The following is a 12,966-nucleotide window of genomic DNA, read 5'->3' as shown; positions in this document are numbered from 1 at the left end:
GTCATAGAATCATACATATTTTTTTTTTTAATATATTTTATTAAGGGTTTTCTTGTTTTACAGTGTAAGTGTAATGCCTCGTATTTTTTTTTTTCCCGTGTAACATTTTTACAAATCCATTTCATTTGTTGAGGCATTAGGGGGAGAAGAAAAAAGAAAAGAAAAAAAAAGAAGAAAGGAGGGTGGAAGGAGGGGAGATGGATGGGGGTGGGGTGGGGTAGCGGTGTTTCTATTATGCTTAGTGTATGTAGTTTGGTGTCAGCGTGCTTGTGTTGTTCACTTGTGTTCCTTTGGTGGTGAGAGAGGTTGGGGTCATACATATTAAGAATCATACATATTAAGTAGTGGGTGGACATAGCAGACGACACAGAGATTTCTCCAAGTAGTTCTTTATAAGTAAGCTGGAACTGAACTGAACAGCAAACAGCTCAGCCGGCTTGCTTTTATAGGCAGCAGGCTGTCAACATTGTAACAACAACAGCCCAGGGTTTCCCGCCCAAATTAACTTATGTGGACCTGAATGAAAACTATATACACAATACCCCTGGTGGCCATGGTGAGAACTTCAATACATAACAATACAATTGTTGAGCTGGAAGGGTTACCATGATTCATTTAGTCCAATCCACTGCAATGAAAGAGTCACAGTTAAGGAATCTCTGACAAGATGGGCATCCAACCTCTATTAAAAAAACCTCCAATGAAGGAGAATCAACTACCTTCCGAGGTACACCATTCCACTGTCAAACAGCTCTAATTGCCAGAAAGTTCTTCCTTATGTTTAGTTGGAATCTTCTTTCTTATAAGTTCAATCCATTGGGTCAGGTCCTAACCTCTGGAGCAGTACAAAGCAAGCTTGCTCAACCATCCATGTGACAGTCTTTACTCTTCAGTCACGACTATTGGCTTGTCCTATGGCACCTGGTTTACCTCAGACAGCTACCCATAGCCCAGGCCTCTCTATGTCACTCCCCTGCTCTTTCCCACAGAGACGTTCTTGGTAGATGGCTTAGTGGAGTGAGCCAGGGTGGGTAGTCCAGCTGGAACAGGAACAGGCTCTGGAATCTTCTTCACCTCTCTCCTCACCATCAACATTCATTACTGTATGTCACTTTAAGTCTTCATGAGAAAAGTGGGGTGGAAGAGTTCTAAATAAATACTCTTTGCTATGATAACTAAACAAAACCTCCATGTTCTGCATACTAGATGCTGACAACAAATTACAAAAATACAAAAATAATAATGACGTCATGCTTATTAGCTTCCAGAGATAACTGGTTGGACTGGTGAAAACAGATGGCTGGAACAGATACATCTTATGTCTCCTCCTCATATTGATATTGATACCCTATTATAACTCCTGTTTGCTTTAAAGAGGCTGATGTGAAAGGAGCTGCCACACTGCAGTAATCTGGTCATGCAAACTATCTCTAAGCAATTAGATAGTCTTATTGGTTTAATGCTATTTTGAGCCCATGCCTGTATTCCATCTCGCCTTTGAAAAACAAAACAGAACATATTGTTTGTGCAAGACTTCTACTTATCCCCATGCTGGACTCCATTATCTTTGGAAGATAATATTTTTTAAACATATCATACTGAGATTTCTAGAACTAGTGCATTCAGTTGATCTACTAGTTCAGCAATATGAATCCTTTACCAAGCATTCCTCTAATTTAGAATTCACTTTTTGGTTGGAGGAAAATAACATGGAGAAAGGCAGGTGAGGAAATATTGCTTGGTCAGGTTCAGGATCATAATTCTAAAGTCACTGACACCTATTTTGCATAAGGGTGCCAAAGACTTATATAAAAATAAATGAATCCATGAATTTCTGGTTTAAAAGTGGGGGAAAATTATTAGCTCCTTCTCTGCTGAGACAAATCACTCTCACTTGCCCAACTAGGCTTTCCATCTCCCCTCCCCTCCCCACCAATGCCCCCCCCCCAAATGCCCAAGGAGAATGCCCAAGAGCAGCACAGGGTGGTGAGAGAAAGGTCAGATCATTCCTTCTGGCAAGCTGCAATGCTTGTACATCTTAGTGCTATATTAAATTCCACCTTATGTTCCAATGTGAGTGTAAGGGAAAACAGGGAAATTCTGCTTGCCTTCTAGAATTGTTGGCTACCCACAAGATTCCTGAAGTCATTTGCCTGAAGAGAAACCACGCAACTCAATGTGAATTTTGGCTTAAGGTGAAATGCAATGAACCCAGGCATGTGAGCAGTGCTGGGCCAATACACTTAGGTACCTCAAGCAGAGTTAAAATGGTATTTACCCACCCCACACTCTCTCAGACATGAACAGCTAGGGTTGTTTTAAAAAAGCCTTGCAGACCCATTCAAACAAAAATTCTTGCCTTTCTCTACCCCCATGTGTCATTTGAAGGAAATTGCTTTATTACACTGGATGGCAGGTCCAGTCCTGCAGGATAGCACGACCTCCAGGTTTTTTGTTACTCTTACCGAAACTTTTCTGGCTTCTGCCAAAATTTTCTCAGATATTATGCTAAGTTTGCCTTATGTGAAATTTGGGTCATAACATAGATCACAAAACCACTTTCCCTTCCCATTTAAACTTGTCAGTGGTTACAGAAAACTGAGTTGTATGTTATAGCTATTGGTTACAGCTATAGTTCTGCGATCTATGTTTGTTAGAATTTGGTCCCAGGCACAGAGGAACACCACCTTGTGGAAGCTAAGCAGTTTGGGGTCTGACTAGTACCTAGATGGGAGATCACCTAGGAACCACTTGCATGTAACCTTGGGTTATGTCTCAGATTTTTGCGGACATCATCCTCAAACATATATACACTGGTATCCCATATTTAAATGTAATTATGTATGTGTATATGTATGTGCGTGCTTCCTAATTCTACAGCTATAGATGCTAGTTCTACATTCAAGATAAATTGAAAGGCCTTCTTGCTGTGATAAGTAAAAATATCTTTATCACTTAAGTTCATCAAGAAACCTATTTTTAACAGATGATCAAACTTGCTCTTGCGAAAGCTCTGACTAATTCTGTCTCCACCCACCAGACTTTTGCTGCTTTGTATTCAGTTTTGCCTAAGGGTGCCAAAGACTTATCTAAGAAATTAAATCCATAAGTTTCCGGATAAAAAGTGGAAAAAATGATTAGCTCCTTCCCTGCTGAGATAAATCACTTCCCAATGTTTTCACTTGTAGACTTTACCATTTTTTCATTTTGTGCTTACTACAGCCACATTTATAAAGGAATGTGAATGTCAAAACTAATTTATTACTGTGTGTTATGAACTCTCAACTCTGCATGAGAGTCTAGGAGCTCTAGAGAGTAATGGCCAAGCTAACTTTACATATATGCAGGCATCTACTTAACAGCAGGGCTTTTCCTATTTTTACATGGTGAAAATAAATTGACAATAAAAAAATCGTAAGTCAGCTGTCAAATCATTATTAACTAAAAGATAATTAGCAAAAATATGTCTGCTTATCTTTGGCAGCTCAAAGGGCAGACTAGTGTATCTATGGGATCCATATGGCCAATTAGCACTATACTTTATTTTTAGAGTAGGCCTCCATGTGTTGCAGCTCACTGGCAGAAGGAGGATTTGGCTATTATGGAAGGGAATGGCATGCTATTCCATCCAGTCCTGTGGTTCATTGACCTGAGGCACTGCAGTGCACACTTATCATGGCAATACTTGGGGAGAGGCAGCTGCATCGTGCCCTTGTGAGCAGAAAGGATGACACAGCTTCTGTCATGTCAGTTTGCTTCCTATGCTAACTGTTATTTGGGGGTTTATAAAAACAGTAGGCAGACCTAACCCTCTTATACACTCCAGCTTGTAAAGGATTCCCATTCAAATAAACATCACATCCCTAAGACCAGGATCCATAGCTGTCAACTCTCAGATTTGAAAATAAGGGATCAGCAGCCTCAAAAATAAGGGATCAGCAGCATAGCTGTCAACTTTCAGATTTGAAAATAAGGGATCAGCAGCCTTACCTGTCCCGGAGACAGTCGATGGGATATCTAACAATCCTGGATAGCAGCGGGAAACGGCGCTGAAATAAGGGAATTTTCCGCAAAAAAAGGGAAGGTTGACAGCTATGCTAGGATCCCTTTGAAAAAAACAAGTGAAAGGCAAAGCCAATACACCATTCAAACTGCTGTGTGCCTCACTGCCTGGAAAAGGAAAGGTGATGAGTGACTTATCTAAACCTAATGAAGTCATCTGGCTCTTTCAGCAGCCTCCTTTGTAATATATGGCCATAATAATGTGGCAGGCGGATGCCAAAATTGTACAAAGTACAGCACGGCAGTAGTTCAATTTTGAACTGTCTTAATTTTTTTTCCCCTATTAAAGCCTCTCTAATTTTAGCACCATTTTGACTGCCAAGAGCCAGAAATAAAAACCTATCTGTGACTGAAGACAAAAGATGTAAACATGACTGGAGTTTTATCTCTGTGGCTGCCACGCTTACTGCCCATTCTTATGTATGTTTACCCAGAAGTACTTCCCAAACACTTAAATGGGTTTATTCCCAAATAGGTTTACAGAAGATTGCACAGGAACTTTCTCAGATCCAACAATAAAAAGGACAGAGTAGACTAGAAAGAATAGTGACAGAAGGGAGCCTCTGTCTCAGGTCTGTCCTTCATTTTGAAGCAAACAACCATCTTCCCTCAAGGTACTAAGGCACTTGCCCTTCCAAAGGATCTCAGGCAGCCTTAGAAAGCTGTTGCTTTTAAACTGTCTGCTGGTGTTTCTGTTATTAATTGCTGTTGCTGTCGTTAGTCACTTTTTTCCAAAATTGTATCTCAATGGTAATGTACTAGTGCTGCTATAGTTGTGTTGTATTTTGCTATTTTTGTAAGACACCTTACATTATGTGAGGGAAGTTGGGGTATCAATATTTTTAAGCAAAATAAGCCACATATACACATATATACATGTCAGGAAAGGTACTTCATTTCCATAAAGTTACATAAAACTAGTCACTTGATAAGCACTTTTAGAAACTGCTATTTGCTTGAAAGCCCCACTCACCTTACATAGATCAGGGATGGGAAACCTTTCTCAGCCCAGGGGTGGATCTAGACACAGGAAACGATGCTAAAAATAAGCCAGAAATTAGATAGTTATAACAAAAGAAAGAAATCCCTATGGAAAACCGCATTTCAAAATTTCCTGCTCTCTGGCACAATTGGGTGTTGCATGTTTATAGCACATTCAAATTGCTGTTTCTTTACTAATGTAGCTGAGTCCCAAATCTTCATTCCTTTCTGGGCAACCTTTTGCAGACCACATGCTAGTGACTGGCAAAATCACAAACTAGATTTCTTCTTGAAAGTTCTTTGTTTAGTTTCTGAACATTTTCCAGTCACATCAATGCCAACTTTTCTGAAACCATAACAACGTCTATTTTCCCCAACTTGCTGAATTCTTTAAAATTCAACCAAAGGATTTTTCAGATATCTATAATCATCATTTTAAAAGTGTCTAGAAGAAACAGGTGTGTGAACAGGAAAATTAAAAGCCTAAGAGATTTCAGAGTTCCAAGAAGAACAGAAAAGCATTTAATGATATAATGCTATAAAAGATAAACATGTTACAAAATAAGTTTACCTGGAAGTCTGCTATGCAACAAAGCAGACCTTTAGGATTCCAGAGACAGACACACACCAGAGCGAAAATATTTCCCATGTTTTCAGAAGAATTGAAAGAAACAAGTTGAAGTTTTACCTCAGTCTTTCTTTTCTAGAAAGGTGGCAGGGAAAGTTTAAAGGTTTCATAAAAGAAACATATGTGACTGTTAGGAATTAAATTAAATCTAATGATGAGCTTCACATATTTTGGAAGAACTGCTCACACAGTCAAGGTCAGGATAAATTGAAAAGTAAAGCACAAATGTATTGTTGTCTGCTGCAGATTGGCTTTTCCTTGCCAGAACAAAGTGTATGTGCTCTCCACAGAATTTTTGGCAAAACTGTACCATGTCAGACTTGTGAGCTTTGATTAGCAAGCAGCAATCGGACTCACCAAGCAACAACTGGCTGATTGAAAAGACAGTTAAGAAAAGAAACCCAATAGATGCTCATTTAGATTTGGATTGAGAGCATCCTCACATAGAGAAGAATAGCACAGTATAAAAGAAAGCTATCAAAGGAACAGGATAATAATCAGAATGGCCAGACTGTGGTGTTTTTTTAAAGGTGCATGAACAAGTTCACCCCGAACACACAAACCCCAATGTCTGTCACATACATCTTTCATTGCAGGTAACTGAGAATGAGGGGGCTTAAGGGAACCTATTTGCATACATTGTGGCATGGTCTTCTGATGGGTAGGCCTGACACTTTTTCTTTCTATAATAGGATGCACCGAGAATAGCAGGCCTTTATCAGGCTTTATTGCCACTTGACAGGATAGAAAGCCCCTGCTGTGGTAAGCTGTGAACTAATGCAGCACACACACAACCTCACATTTGTATTCTACAGCAGTTAATCCAAAAATAACACCTCCTTGGGTCTCATCCATAAATATGCATTGAAAGGAACTTGGGGCAGGATCTCCTCTATTTATCTAGATCACAAAGGTAGTCAAGGCTATTATTATTATTATTATTTCTTAAAGTTGCATGCTGCCCTATACCTGCAGGTCTCAGGGCCGTTGACAAGATAAAATCACAATATAAAAACATAAAATACATAATAATTGTTGATAATAATAACCCACACACACCCTGCACACATTTTAAAAGAGCACTAGATGTCAGTCAGTCAAAGGTCTGGTTAAAGAGGAATGTTTTTGCCTGGCACCAAAAGGTGTATAATGAAGACATCAGCTGAAACTCCCTGGGGAAAACATTCTACAAAAAGGGAGCCGCCTATATGACTCTGGCTATCAGGTTCCCAGCTTCCAGTGCAAACCTATGCACGTTTATTAAGAAACAATTTCTTTTCAGTTAAATGGGCTTACTCCCAAGTAAGAGTGATGCACAGAGGATTGCAGCTAAGTTAGTCTTCCCCTCCCCCCTTTTTTACAAAAATTAAACCTCAAGTATTAATGTGAATTTTACTTGTATAAACATGACAAGGACTAGTGCTCCCCTTGCATATTAATAGAATTTAACTTAAGCCCTATCATTTTCTTACAACTGTTGACTATCTGGGTCATGCTCAAGGAACCTTAACAGTATGTCACTATGCTTAAGTCAATCAGAAACAAAGAACCCACCATGATTTCATATTCCGTTTACAGTTTCTAAGGACACTGTGTATTCTTACTAACCTAAGTGATACCATACCAAGGCAGTGGAATGCGTATAAACAAAATCTGGAGGAGTATTGCCATGGTGCAAATAGTAGAAAAAGTCAACAGGGATTACAACTTGGCAAATGTGTCAGAAAACAAAGAAGGGCAAATGATTGCATGGGCATGTAAATAAGTGACACTCGTTTGGGAAATAAATTGCATCTCAATAATAGCAACAAAATATTCATAAATGAAACCAAACAAAGTATTAGCGATTTGTTTCTTGACTCAAGTCTCCATCAATGCAAGGTATGGTCCCACTGAATGCAGTGCAGTAACACCCTAGTCCACAGTATTTTGTATTGGTGTACTTGTGATAAGAGAAGCTACAGTAATGTCTTTTTTTCTGACTCTGTACAGTTTTAGAGTGGTAGTGGTGGTCTGTCACATACTAAATATAAAATTTGTGGTTTAACAGCTTTTGGGATTGGGCATTAAGCCAGCTGCACCACAAGTATAATTGCAATAGTGATTCTTGGACTGGCATTTAAAAAGTGATTGCCTTGGGTGGATTCACCTAATGCAGGGGTCGGCAAGGCTTACCGGGGGTGGGCCAGATCACTCCCTCAGAGATCCTTCGTGGGCCAGACCGGCACAGTGCGACACCGGAAATCATGCCTGCGCATGTCTGCAGCACTGGAAATCGCTTCTCTGCATGCCCAGATGCTGAAAATTGCTTCTGCTCAGGCGCAATTTTTGGCATCTGGGCATGCGCAGAAGCGATTTCCAGCACCGTGGACATGTGCAGATGCGATTTCCGGAGCCATGGAAGAGAGTCCCCATGCCATGCTACACCAGTTTAGCGCAGCATGCGAAGAATTGCTGAGTGGGCGGCTCAGTTTGGGGGTGGCTCATGGGCCAGTTAAGCGACCCTCATGAACCACTTCTGGCCCATGGGCCTTAGGTTGCGACCTCTGACCTAATGAGTCCTGTCGGGGGATGAGGGTTTCTGCTTTGCAATGGGGCTTGCATCTCCCATCATCCCAGCTCTGGGGGAATCAGGAGAACCCCTAGGACAGCATGCATGGAAAAGAGGGGAGATCATTGTCTCAGGCAAGCTGCAATGCTTGGGTTGACAGAATGCTCACCATAGTGCAATGTTGAATTCTGCCCCATGACTTTATCTGCCTTTTCTTGGCATTTGTTAAGTTAGACTACAGTATTTTCAGTACATTCCACAGCATACCAGTGGTCTAAAATAGCCATGGGTGGACTCTTGGCTTATTATTATTATTATTATTATTATTATTATTATTACTATTTATTATTTGATTTACAATTTATTATCAAAAATATCATTGATCATAATCTCTAGTGTCACATTGGTTGTAGTCTGTACATTGTAGTACCGTACATAATCAACTATTATTATACAATTCTACATAGTAATGCTCCTGCTCTCTCATGCTTGATATTTTGCTTTATCTTATTTACCATCCTAAGTTTCTTTTCTTTTGATTTTGTATTATATTTGTTGTATCATTGAAAATCAATTAAAATAAAATAAAATGGAAAAGAGACAGGTTTACCCTGATTAATCACACTGCAAGCTGATCCCTCAAAGTTTATCCTTATGATAAAACCGTGTGTGTATGTGTGCGTGTGTGCGTGTGTACACATACATATACATATACATATACATATACATATACATATACATATACATATACATATACATATACATATACATATATCCAACAACACAGCCCATTTTATGCAAGAGAAAGGAAAAATAGGTTGTTAAGTACTAGGGTATTACATTTGTGAAACCTTGTACTTCATAGTCCAACCAGTGTGATCATATAGGGTACTTTAGTCATGTTTAGAATAAGGATGCACTTGCCCCATTTTAAACATTCTCAGTCCTTCCTAAGATTGACACAGATATTAATCTAATGCCAGGCAAAGAACAAAAATACCAGAAACATATGTAATGAAGCCGTCACAACCCAAAGTAATCACAGAACAGCTTGCTCCCTGGTATCCAAATGTGGCCACAATAAATTCCCTGAGATAAATATTTAAGTATGTATCTGATATTCCCAGGATGCACTTAAATTAGGAACCACTTACAGGTTTGAAGCTCTTTGAGATAATATAGGAAGCTGTAGGGAAGAACTTTCTTAAAAAATCAAAGTTGCAAGATGTTCCTGTAGAACTGAAGCTCTCACCTCACCTGTGCTGCTATGATACACTGTAGACACTCGCCTTGTGCAAGTGTGTTGACACAATGTTAATGCCAGCATTACCTATAGCAACAACAAACAAGCTTCTATCAACAGAGGAACTGTGTATTATTTCCCGATTATTGCTGTAGTCACTCTCCTCAATTTGGTACATGAATTAAACATCATCAGGATCAATACTACAGGAATACTACACCTACAGACTCACTGATGCCACAGTCCTAAATACATTTAGCAGATCTTCAGTAGAATGCGCTTCCAAGCCACTGTGTTTAGAATCACAGCAGTGTGGTCTGGTCCTGTGGGTGTTTACTTGGAAGTAAGTTACACTGTGCTCCAGAGGACATGCTTCTCTGTGGTGTGCACAGTCTTGCAGTTCTAGCCTCTTTCCAACCTACTGTATCCCTCACAAACTGCAGTTGTTTCAAAGGAAGTATAACTCTGACTTGCACTGGAGACAAAAATGGAAAGGGCGGCACTTTCACACCTTGTTTGTGAGCTGCTGGTTGAATCAGAATGCTTGACTAGGTGAAAGGGGTATACTATTTTCTAAAGGTAATGCTGTAGTCTTAGCTGTCCATATATGGAAATGGTACACTGTGATCATTGCATAGGAATAATGTGTTTCGAAAGCTCCTCGATTGATGTAATCCCAATCCTTATTGGGAGCGAGAAGGGGGTTGGAGTAATTTTTTTGCAGTTGTATTTTTTTGCATGTCAAAACTACTTTATCATAATGTGTCTTCTGTCCCAAAGTCCTATTGTTTTTAGTGAAAAACAAGTCTACATTTTTGTGTGAGCCTCCTGCTGTTGTTTGGAAATGTCTGTGAATGTGGAAAAGTGTCACATATCATTGATATATGATCCCAGCAAAGGCAAAATATGATAGTTCAGAAGCCATGGGGAAAGAAATAGAAACGTTCTAATAGAAATTTTTTAATACTGTATTTCAGTGATATTATAGGCAGTTCCAAATGAATAACCATCCTCATCAGCTACAGCAAAAGCAAAAAACTGTCATGTGATATGATAATAATGACTGCAGCTAACAAACAACAAAAAAGGTTTCAGGTTTCTAGTAATTCAGAAAGAAATTAGCTTGAGGGCGTGAGGACTTACTACCTCTTAATTGCAGCAATTACAATTCAGGATTTCAAGCCACATAAAATTATATGTGAATGTGAACCAGCAGAGGCGGATGAAGCAAAGAGTTTCAGCAAATAAAATCCCTGGTAGGAGCAATTGTCACGGCACACATCTTGCTCCCCAATAACTATGAAATACCACCCACCCCAAAAACTGGAGGAGCCAAGCATATATCCCTCACACATGCTATATTAATGAGTTTGTTTCAACAAATTATCCAAACGATCGAGCAGTTTTCATTCACCACTGGTAAGTCTTCTAAATATCCCCTTATAAACTCTGGAGATGTGTCATATATGTACATCATATAAGCATTTTTTTAAAAAGTGCTGATCTCCACAAATAAAAGTTTTTCTTAAACAATACATTTAAAACACTATTATAAAGAACGCTCACTGACTTCCACATCCAATTAAGGCTGATTTAAAATAGAAATAATTGCTGAAGTTTTTATCTTGCAGCAGACATCTGTTTCATCCATTTCTAATTCTCCACCTGCACTTGGAAATGATGCATAATAAACACTTCTAATTTGGGCATCATGCTTTCTGTAGAATGCATCAATAAAGGCAACATCAGAATTAGGTATAACTTCACTTCTGTTCAGCTGTGAATAATTAAAAACTAGTGCTTTACATAGCTGCCAGCTTCAGCTTCAACGATTTCACAGATACGCTGGGCCTGTTCATGCAGCCAGCCTTGGTTTCCTTATGTGCTCATCCACAAGAGCATGTGCAGCTTGGGGTGGCATGCCCTCCTGGCTCAGCAGAAAGTTCATGGAAATACCAACTGTATGAATTGTAGTCTCCATCAGGGACCAACATGCCAGACACATATCAGCTGGATAGCTCAGTTGGTTAGACCATGGTGCTGATAATACCAAGGCTGCAGGTTTGATGCCTGTATGGAACAGCTGCATATTCCTGCATTGCAGGAGGTTGGACTAGATGATCCTTGGGTCCCCTTTCCAACTCTGCAATTCTATGTGCATAGTGGCCCTCAGAAATTATGGTTTCACACATAGCAGGTGCTATATTAGCTCTACATATGAGTAGCCACAGCTTTTCGTCATTTGCAATTACATAAGGTAAACGGCGTTTCCGTGTGCGGCTCTGGCTCTGGCTCTGGCCAGAGCAGCGATGTCACGCTGGCCACGTGACCCGGAAGTGTCTCCGGACAGCGCTGGCCCCTGGCCTCTTAAGTGAGATGGGCGCACAACCCCAGAGTCTGTCAAGACTGGCCCGTACGGGCAGGGGTACCTTTACCTTTAAGGTAGTGGTGGTGGGAGATATTAGTACAAACCAGGTGGGTGCTGTTGCAGTAATGTTATAGTTGAACAGTGGTGGACTTGGGTAATATGGCGCCCTGTGCAAGGCCAAAGTTTTATTGCCCCCCCCCACCCTTGTGCTGCCTTCCCAAAGCAGAGTAAGAAATCATGGGGCTTTGGGAAGCAGGTGTGAGGCTCTGGCAGGGTCCTAGAGCCCTCCGACCTCCTTCCCAAAGTGGGAAAGTGCTAACTAGTCTTTGAGAAGGAGGCCTCACTTACCAGGCTTTGAAAAGGCTCCCCCCTCAACTCATCACCGTGTGTGTGTGTGTGTGTGTGTGTGTGTGTATGTCGCACTTGCACAACCCTAAATCTGCCCTTGCGCTGAAATAACCTTTAGAAATTGCTATTCTCTGTAACTGGCTACAATCCAATTCAAGTGAATTTATCTGTTGTAGGAATACAAATTAGAGGGCAAAATGTGTTTGTGTGTAGGCAAATGGGAGCATGTGAACAGGTTGAATGGAAAAAACACACTACTGCTATTGCAGTGGCAATGTTTGGCCATATCTCTCAAAACCTTTCACAGAAAGTGGCATGAGCTTCAAACTAATGTACCTCAGGTACCTCAGGTTACAAACACTTCGGGCTACAAACGCTTCAGGTTACAGACGCTGCTAACCTAGAATTAGTACCTTGGGTTTAAAAAACTTTACCTCAGGATGAGAACAGAAATTGTGCAGCAGCGGCGTGAGGCCCCATTAGCTAAAGTGGTACCTCAGGTTAAGAACGGTTTCAGGTTAAGAACAGACCTCCGGAATGAATTAAGTTCTCAACCAGAGGTACTACTGTAGTAGCAATAGAGAGCACACTAATCCACACCAACTGTGGTATGGACATTGTTTCTCTGTGGTGCTGTTTGCATGGATCTGGTGGGTGGGTGTGGGTGCGGGGGAGGGGGAGGGGGCAGGGGAAGTGTGGCCAGAAGCCAAGCATGTGGGCTTTTCTCATGATCATGGCTGAACAAAAATAAAACAGGCGAGGCAGAGGGAAAACTATACTTAAGA

General features: G+C 40.5%; 1 protein-coding gene across 3 annotated transcripts in view; it reads right to left on the bottom strand.

Moving 5' to 3' along the window:
• Positions 1-9,503, bottom strand: part of RP1 (RP1 axonemal microtubule associated) — a 187,271-nt gene extending 177,768 nt beyond the window's left edge. For 2 of the 3 annotated variants that reach the window (XM_079983336.1, XM_079983338.1), the window contains exon 1: positions 9,377-9,503. The gene's annotated coding sequence lies outside the window, so the exon portion shown is untranslated. Of the gene's footprint in view, positions 1-5,035; positions 5,102-9,376 lie in introns of all 3 variants that reach the window. The other variant, XM_079983337.1, reaches the window with a different exon arrangement.
• Positions 9,504-12,966: the final 3,463 nt, after the last annotated feature.

The sequence above is a fragment of the Podarcis cretensis genome, assembly GCF_951804945.1.
Source record: "Podarcis cretensis genome assembly, chromosome: 7".
Lineage (NCBI taxonomy): Eukaryota > Metazoa > Chordata > Lepidosauria > Squamata > Lacertidae > Podarcis > Podarcis cretensis.
This window is presented reverse-complemented; position numbering and strand designations above follow the sequence as displayed.